Source organism: Gossypium hirsutum, chromosome A08 (assembly GCF_007990345.1).
Source record: "Gossypium hirsutum isolate 1008001.06 chromosome A08, Gossypium_hirsutum_v2.1, whole genome shotgun sequence".
NCBI classification, from domain to species: Eukaryota; Viridiplantae; Streptophyta; class Magnoliopsida; order Malvales; family Malvaceae; genus Gossypium; species Gossypium hirsutum.
Window position 1 is genome coordinate 96,827,773 of NC_053431.1, and position 10,121 is coordinate 96,837,893.

General features: G+C 37.8%; 1 non-coding gene across 1 annotated transcript; it reads right to left on the bottom strand.

Annotated features, from left to right (window-relative positions):
- Positions 1-9,785: 9,785 nt before the first annotated feature.
- LOC121205167 (small nucleolar RNA R71) lies at positions 9,786-9,892 on the bottom strand. The gene has a single exon (XR_005900252.1). It is a non-coding gene; the product is annotated as a small nucleolar RNA R71 (small nucleolar RNA).
- Between the last annotated feature and the right edge of the window lie 229 nt (positions 9,893-10,121).

Below are 10,121 nucleotides of genomic sequence, written 5' to 3' on the forward strand. Positions count from 1 at the left end.
TAGTAGCCTGCACTTAGTACTACACACATGATCACAGTTTTCGGGTACGCATAGTAGCCTGCACTTAGTACTACACATGCGACCTCACAATAGATCATTCGTATCGTTTTTATTCCGAAGGTTCAATCGGGAAATTCCTCACTTTTCAACATTTTACTAAATTGTTCGTAATCAATTTAAATTCATAATTTACATCAAATAACCATTTGATAGGCAGCCACATTTCATATGATATCAAAATATAATAACATAAAAAGAATCAATAGATTATTTATGTACGAATTTACTCGTAGTGTCGATCTTACTATCCATAGTTCCAATTGTCCATTCATAGTATAATAAGACACAACTCAAATACCAAATCAGCTTTTAAGAATTTACATAACATAAATCACATATTTCATATATCACTTGTCATGTATCTTCATTTTCTTGCATTTCATGTAACATTCTTTCATGTCATATTTCCACATCATAAACACCATTCCATCAACTTTTCCAATATATTAAATCATAAAATATATGTAATAATAGTAAGAAATATAATTCAAACATAACATTGCATTATTTTTATCATACGAACTTACCTCGATCCAGAAACAGCAATTTACCATTTTAGTCCATAACCTTGTATTTTCCCGATTTAAGCCTGAATCTCGATTTCCTTCATAATTGAGCTTGGAAGCTTGGAAACCCTAGCCACGGAGTCTCCCTTGGTATACACATCCATGGTGAAGAAGATGAGCAAAATTGGCTTTTAATTTTGTATTTTAATTCATTTTACCCCTAAATGACCAAAATGCCCTTACTACTAAACTTTCCAAAAATTCCATTCATGTCCAATATTTGTGCATAAACTTCAAATTAAGCACTTTATGCATAGAATTTTTTCACGAAATTTTCACACAATCATGCAATCATATCATAGACCTCAAAATAATCATAAAATAATTATTTCTATCTCAGATTTGTGGTCACCAAACCACTATTCTGATTAGGCCCTAATTCGAGATATTACATAAACGAATTGGTTTTCCCTGAACAATCACTCAGTTAAAGTGTGGCAATGGTTGTGTGCATGTCTAGGATTAGATCCGTGAGGAGCTAGGTACCTAAGCAGTCTAATTAACTCACGTCCTCTTTTTTGGCATCTTACTTGGTGCACAGCTTCCATTCACTTTAATCTTTAATGAAGATATTCTTTAAACATTAAGAAAGATTTTAGATAAAACATGACTTTTCTAGTAATGCTTCAATGTGACACGCTCGATTCGGTCGTAACGTCTGGGCCGAGTTTGGCGTGTTACAATGTGTAAGTTTACTTTTCGTCATACAAACTTACTAAGTATTAATGCTGACCCCGTTTTAATTTCCCCTATCTTATAGAGATTGCGGACTCGTGAAGGTTGGGGGATAGTTGAAGCTTTGATCACACTACCAATAATCTCGTTTTGGGTATAATAGAACAATTTATTTTGATATAATGGCATGTATAGGGTAACTTATCTTTTGGTTATATGTGTCATTTAAATTAGCCAAGTGTAATGGCTCATGATGGTTAACAAATCATTTTGTATCTGGCCATGAGATATGGTCTATATTTTACTATTGGGTTGTAACCCTTATTAATCATGCATGCATGCAAAGTGTTCATGTTAATGTGGTTGTTTGAGAATGTTGGACGTGAATAATGGCCTATTGAATAGTGATGAATCATGGACTATAACAATAGCCATAACAATGTAATAATGGGTAAAGTTGGGAAGAGGGTTATAAAACCTAGTGGTTACATATTGTTATGAAAAGATTGGAGGAAGTTTGTAAAATTAAGATAGTCCTAATAACATTAGAGGCATAATTTTTAATCATGAATATGGGTAATTGAGTAGCTAGATGTGCCTTGTTGCATGCTAAGAAAAAAAATGTATAAGTAAGTAAGTCTTTAAGGGTGACAAATGGCTTGGAAAATAGCCTAGAATTTGTCCACACGAGCAGACACATGGGCGTGTGTCTAGACCATGTGTGACAAACAGTTTGCCCCATGGGCCTGTTTTTGGCCGTGTGTCCCCTGTAACTTAGTTTTACAAGTCAGAATGTCTAGTAGTAAATATAGGGGCTAAGACACGGGTGTGTGTCTTGGCCGTGTGATAGACACGACCTTCCCACATGGGCGTGTACCCTGGCCGTGTGAAGTCTGCACCATTTTACAAAAAAATTATTTAATTTTTAATTGATCACATAGTCTGACCATGTGGGCAAGTGATATGGCTGTGTGACCTTATTTTGGTGCTAACGTCATAGTCAGAGAGTTACACGGCCCGAGGACACGAGCTTGTTGAAAGCACACGGGCGTGTCTCCTGTTTCACACGGACGTGTGACTTAGTTCTAAGGAAAAATCTTCCAGGTTTTTCTAAGGTTTCTAGTTTCATCCCGAACTATCCCCAATGCATGTTGTGGATCTTGTAGGTCCATATAAGGGACGTTAAACATGTATATGATTGAAGTTGATTTTAAAGAAAGTTCTATAGCTTGGTTTTGCATGAATATTGTGTACTTGCCCCTCGTACGCTGTCCCGACCTCTGATATGGGTAAGGGGTATTACATTTTGTGGTATCAGAGCTACAGTTTAGTCTATTCTCGGACTAACGTAGCATGTGTGGAGTCTAGCTATACATTCCATTATACAAGTTATGATAGTGTGACATCTCCTAACCATTGAAATATATTTGTATATAGTTAATGTCTTCCAACCAAGCCCGGAATGAGTCCAAGGAGGCTGAGAGTAATGCTCTAGCTTCTGTACAACAAGCCTCATTTGGTAGTAGTAGAAGGCCCATGTCTAGGGGTCGGGAAGAGGCAAAGGCAACCTTTTTCAAAATAATGGATGAATAGTTTGGTGAGTACTTGAGAACTAACCCTGCTATACCATGACCTCCCCCACCTCCTACCCGATCTGAAGAAGAAGTACCACAAGGAATGGGGCAAGTAAGAATTGGTAAAGCTCCAGTAGATAAACTGAGGAAATATGGGGCTGAAGAGTTTAGGGCTACAATTGACGATGATCCAGAAAGGGTCGAGTTCTGGCTTGAGAACACCGTGCGAGTTCTTGATAAACTGTTATGTACCCCCGAGGAATACTTGAAGTGCACGGTATCTCTCCTAAAAGACACTGTATCGATTGATGAAAGACTGTATCATTAGTGGCATCGAGAGAAAATATTACATGGGAGTTATTTCAAGCTAAATTTAAAAAGAAGTATATTAGTCAAAGGTTCTTGGATCAAAAGAGAAAGGAATTTCTAGAACTTAAGCAAGGAGATTGGACTGTGTCAGAATACGAATGAGAGTTTGTCCATCTGAGTTAGTATACTCAAGAGTGGGTTCAGACTGAAGCAGAAATGTGCAAGCGCTTTTAAGAAGGATTAAACGAGGATGTTAAACTGTTGATTGAGATCCTTGAGATAACAGATTTCACCGTGTTGGCCGATAGAGCCAAGAAAGATGAAGACTTAAGTAATGAAAAGAAACAAGTAGAGAGGAAAGCTTGAGATCCGAGTAAGAGATTCATGGGCAAGGCATATACATCTGTCATAAAGAAGTCGAGAAGCCACCAGGAACGCTCCAATTCATTAGTGCAATATTCGGGTAAAACAAGAATCTCTAAGAGCCCTAATTTGTGGTCTTCATCTCCCATGACAACTAGTGTAGAGAGTGTGGGAAACCAAAAGCCGCGGTGTAACAGTTGTAACAAGTTTCACTTTTGAGAGTGTCGGATGAGGAGTGGGGCATGCTATAGGTGTGGTTCTCTTGACCACTTTCTTAAGGATTGCCCGAAATGAGATGACAATGAGGTTGAGCCAAACCTAAAACCGAATGCTCCTATCTCTCGAGGTAGGCCTTTAAGATACCTCAGAAGTGCCAATGGTGGTCGTAGTGTTGTAAAAAACTCCACTATAAAATCAAAACTCGCGCCCCGACAAGGACTTATGCCATACGCTCTAGAGAGGAAGCCTCAGCTCCTGATGTCATTACGGGTACAATTTCTCTTTATGATATTCCTTTTGTTGCTTTAATTGACCCAGGGTCAACCCATTCATATGTTTGTATAAAATTGGTGTCTAGTAAGGAGTTACCTGTAGAGTTTACTGAATACGTGATTAAGGTGCCAAATCCGTTAGGCAAACATGTATTAGTTGACAAGGTATGTAAGAAATGCCCTTTGATGATTAAAGGACATTGTTTCCTGGCTGATTTGATGTTGTTGACATTTGATGAGTTTGATGTCATTTTGGGTATGGATTGGTTGACACTACATAAAGCTATAGTAAATTGTATACAGAAGGTCATTGAATTGAAATGTGAAAATGGTGAAACTCTTCGGGTTGAACCAAATGAGTCAAACATACCATCCGTTGTGATTTCTTCCATGTCGGCTCAAAAATGCATAAAAAAAGGGTGCGAGACCTATCTGGCCTATGTTTTGAATACAAAGGAATCTGAATTGGAAGTTAAATTATTACCGGTAGTAAGCGAATACCCAGATGTGTTTCTGGAGGAGTTGTCGGGGTTGCCCCCATTAGAGAAGTTGAATTTAGCATTGACCTAGTGCTGGGAACAAAACATATCTCAATTGCTCCGTATTGGATGGCTCTGAAAGAATTAATGGAATTAAAGTCTCAGTTACAAGAATTGATGGATAAGGGTTTTACAAGGCCTAGTTTCTCTCCCTAAGGTGCACCAGTGTTATTCGTGAAAAAGAAGGATGGTTCTATGAGACTATGCATCGATTACCGTCAACTCAATAAGGTAACAATTAAGAACAAATACCCGTTGCTGAGGATTGATGATTTATTTGACCAGCTGAAGGGAGCGACGGCATTTTCAAAGATAGACTTGAGGTCCGGCTATTACCAACTGCGAGTGAAAGAATCAGATGTGTCCAAAACTGCTTTCCGAACAAGGTATGGTCACTATGAATTTCTTTTTATGCCATTTGGGCTAACGAATGCTCCCGCAGTATTTATGGACTTAATGAGCCGAATTTTCTGACCATACTTGGATAAATTTGTTGTTGTGTTTATTGATGACATATTGATTTATTCACATAATGAATTTGAGCATGCTGAACACTTGAGGATAGTTTTTCAAACTCTGAGAGATAAACAATTGTATGCTAAGTTCAGCAAAAGTGAATTTTGGCTTAAAGAAGTCAGATTTTTGGGGCATATTGTTCCGGGTGATGGCATTAGAGTGGACCTGAGTCAAATTGTAGCCATCGTTGTAACACTCCAAACCCGGCCTAGAAGTTAGGTCAGAATCTGGTGTGTCACATTGAAGTGTTTTTTGAAAACCATGTTCTCATTGAAAACCCTTCCTACTACTCAAAACCTCTTGCCATTTTAAAACTTGTGAAACGTTAATTCCCTTAAAACCTTACTTGCTGCGGAAGCTTACTTTTAAATAGTTACGGAAACATGATATTTTGAAAACCAGTTGTTGTTTTGGAAAATTGTGCCCTACTTCTAAAAAATATTAAGCATACTAAATAAATTTCCCAAATAAAAGGTCAAGAAAATAAAGAGGCCTTAATACAACCCAAATCAAAAACCAAAGTGCTTAACTAAATAAACAAAATAGAAAAAGATGTGCAGTTGTGTGGTCGTCTCTGAGTCCCTCTGTGACACCGATCCACCTAACACTGGGGATTACCTGCATAGTTAATAAATGTGGTGAGTTTACGAAAACTCAGTGTGTAATCCCCTTACTAGAGTAACAGTCAGTAAACAGACAGAATTCAGAATCAGTCTGGGCCGGAGCCCATTACAGTAACAGTACAGTCCAGTCCAATTCAAAGCATACGTGGGCCAAAGCCAAAGCCCGTTATAATATCTTTTGGGTCATAGCCCATAACAGAATCAATTGGGCCTAGCCTATCTTAGCCTTAGTTGGGCCGAAGCCCACATCACAATAATATCACAATAATATCATACACGCAATGCTGTGCAACCCACCCCAATAATCCAACCGCTACACACCAACTCCGTCCCCGGTACACATCATGTGGGGATATAAATATCGACCCACCCATTCGATACACATCAATGGTAGCCCAGTTCGGTACTACCTTCATTGCAGCAAGCTGCTAATCAAATGTTAGGCTTAATAGCCATCGGTGGATCCACGATTGTCAAGAAACCATGCGATCCTCATATACTTCCTCCGTTCCATAATTCCCAACCCATGCAATATGTCGTGTATGTCATGCTCAATCATCACATGTGTATGCAAAATGACCATACTCAGTAACAGTCTTTTAAACATATATTAAGAGCATATCAGTCATACAACCACAGTCAAGTCAATTAAAATGCAATCATACATTCATAATCAAATCAATCAAATTCGAAGTTTAAGTCGGTCATTTACCCTCAAGGGCAAAACAACCATTTTACCCTACAGGGGTATGTCAGTCATTTTACATTATAAGGGTATTTTGGTAATTTTATACTACAAGGGTATTTCGATAATTTTACAAATCGGGTGTGTTTCAGTAATTTTACAAATTGAGGGTATTTCGGTAATTTTACAAATCGAGGGTATTTTGATAATTTTACAAATCGAGGGTATTTCGATAATTTTACAAATCAAGGTTGTTTCGGTAATTTTACAAATCGAGGGTGTTTTGGTAATTTTATAAATCAAGGCTATTTTGGTAATTTTACAAATTAAGGGTGTTTTGATAATTTCACAAATTGGGGGTATTTTGGTAATTTTACAAATCGAGGGTATTTCAGTAATTTCACAATCGAGGGTATTTCAGTAATTTTACAAATTGAGGGTATTTCAGTAATTTAACAATCGAGGGTTTTTCGATAATTTTACAAATTGGGGGTATTTCGGTAATTTTGCAAATCGAGGGTACTTTAGTAATTTCTCTTTATTATGGGTTTATTACTTACCTTGGCCCTAACAAGTCCTCGTTGGCTAAAGTGAACAGACACTTTGCACCAGGTAGGATTCTAGAGAAGAGGAGGTGAGTCATTAAGACCGCTTAAGTACCAAGCTCTCTCTAGATCCAATCCTAGACATGCATATACCCATTGCCACATCTTAACCTTATGACTCGTCCACGGTCGCGATTAATTAATTATTCACTTATTACCAAAATTTTTGCTAAAGCCTAGGTTTGAACCTAAGATTTCTCCAACACTTCTAATGGCCAGTAACCACTAAAGCAGACATTTAATTGTGTCATTTCCTTGTATAATTAAATGCTCATATACAACCTCCTTACGGACCCATACTAAAGGCCTAATACTTCTAGGCCCAAATTCCTGAATGGAAACCGTCGAGAAACGTGACAAAAGTTAGAAGCTTTTTAGGATTGGCTGGCTACTACAGGCGATTTGTTAAAGGATTTTCTATGATTTCCACTCTGATGACCAGGTTACTCCAAAAAGATTTTAAGCTTGAGTGGTCAGAAGGGTGTCAGCAATGCTTTGAGAAACTAAAGGCGTTACTGATCGAAGCACTAGTTTTGGTACAACCCGAGTCAGGTAAAGAATTTATGATCTATAGTGATGCATCCTTGAACGGTTTGGGATGTGTACTCATGCAAGGAGGTAAAGTCGTAGCCTACACTTCAAGGCAGTTTAAGCCTCACGAGAAGAACTACCCGACACATGACTTGGAATTGGCCGCCATTGTTTTTACATTAAAGATTTGGAGACACTATCTGTATGGTGAGAAGTACCGGGTGTTCACCCTGATAAACCGCAATTTATGCATATTTTTACCCCATGCTTAACACATTTTATGAATGATTTTTCCTTAGATTTGGTGAATTCGATACTCCTAATGCCTTAATTTCATGTTTTATACTTAGGAGAGCATAGGAGAGTGAAAGGAACCAGACCACACGGCCGTGTCAATTTGGCAGACCAAACAGAGAAAATGGGCCAACATATGAAATCAACACGTCCTGGACATCCTCACACGGGCAGACCACACGGTCGTGTCAATTTAGTAGAATCGAAGAACAACTCACACGGGTATACCACACGACTGTGCCTATTTAACAGGCTTGACCACGGCATGAAGTAATCGCGCACAGGCATGTCACACGGACGTGTCCCTGTCGAGCCCAAGCAGAGTCCTATTCAGAAAAGGCCACTTTTGAGGGCTCTTAGGCATTCCAAAGCCTATAAATACACCCTAGAAGAGGAGAAGAAGGGGAAGCAGAGGAGGAAGCAAGGATTTTCTCAAGGAAAGCTGATCGATCCATCTCAGAAGCTCAATTCACCATCAAGACTGAAGATCCCCCTTCAAATTCCCTCAGTAGTTTTGGGTTTTCTTATGTTTTATTATTTTTATTCTTTTGAGATGTTTTCTTTCATTAGTATGTGTTGTTAATTCTTGTTTTGATATTCCAGGATATTGATTCAAGTTAAGCTCTTATTTAGAGGAGGAATAGACCCTGTCTAAGAGTAAATTTGTCATAATTAAACAGAGTTGATTACGCGCCTAGAGATAGGGTAACAATATTTTGTCGAATTAGGGTGAAACCTAATAAGAGGATCTATAGATCGAGTTAATGCAACCCTAGGGCATTAATTAGAAAGAGATTTCAATTATTCAATCTAGGGCTAGACGTTGTTAGTCTCGAGAGAGATAATAATATAACTTAGGGATCTCTACGAAACAAGTTGAATGAATAAATCGTCTGATTCAGTGTCAAATAACAAGTGAAGTCTAGGTGGATTTTTCCTTAGGTATTGTCTTAATCAATCAAGTTTTCCAAAAAGTATTTTCCCCAAATTTCTTTTCTGTGATTTCTTAGTTTAATTAATTAGTTAGCTAAACAAAAACCTTTTATTTTTTAGGCTAGATAATAAAAAGAAAGTTGATACTAGTACTTTTAGTTCCTTTGGGTTCGATAATCCGGTCTTGCTAAAGCTAAGCTACTGTTAGATAGGTACAATTGCCTTCATCGTGATAATAGTTAGTTTCAAGAATGATTCATTATAAATATTTAAAACCTCTCACGAATATCAGGTATCAAGTTTTTGGCGCCGTTGTCGAGGAACTAAGATATTAGGAACACTCAATATTTATTACTTTAGCCATTTACTTTTACTGCAATTTAAATTTTATTCTAATTTTTATTACTTATTCTTCTTTTTTCGTTTTTTTGGCAGGTTCTTATAGTTTATGACTAGAAGAAACCCGTCAGGACCATTACTTTTTGACAGTGAGATCGATCGCACAGATCGCAGAAATCGAAGAGAAATAAGGTGAAGCTTAAGATACATAGAGAACGAGCAAGAGGACGATATTCAAACCACAACCAAGGAGATGGATGAAAATCAGGAAAACCTGATATCTCTTGCGATTGCTGTTAATCCAATAAATTAGAATCCTGCTCCGCGCACTATGTATGATTATGCTAACAAGAACTGAATCAAGCATAGTTAGACCTGCTGTAGCTGCAAATACTTTTGAACTGAAACCTAACACAATTCAAATGATACAGCAATTTGTTCAGTTTTATGGTTTGTAGGACGAAGATCCCAACACTCACTTGGCAAACTTTTTGGAACTATGTGATACATTTAAAATTAATGGTGTTTCTAATGACGCCATTTGCCTTCGGTTATTCCCTTTTTCTTTGAGAAATAAAGCTAAACAGTGGTTGAATTCGTTACCACGGGGGTCAATCACTACTTGGGAACAAATGACTGAAAATTTTTTACTAAAATATTTTCCATCGGCTAAAACAGCTAAATTACGTGTAATGATATCTCTTCTTTTGTGCAGATGGATTTAGAAACACTCTGCGATGCATGGGAGAGATATAAGGACCTTTTGTGAAGATGCCCTCACCATTGGTTACCACTCTGGCTACAGGTTCAAACTTTTCATAATGGCTTGAATCCTTCGACTCGACAAATGGTTGACGCAGCTGCTGGCGGAACCATCAATAATAAAACACCTGAAGATGCCTATGAATTTATATAGGAGATGTCACTAAATAACTATCAGTGGCAAGACATGAGGACAAAGCCAACGAAAACAGCCGGTGTTTATAACATCGATTCGGTCACCATGCTCTCTAATCAG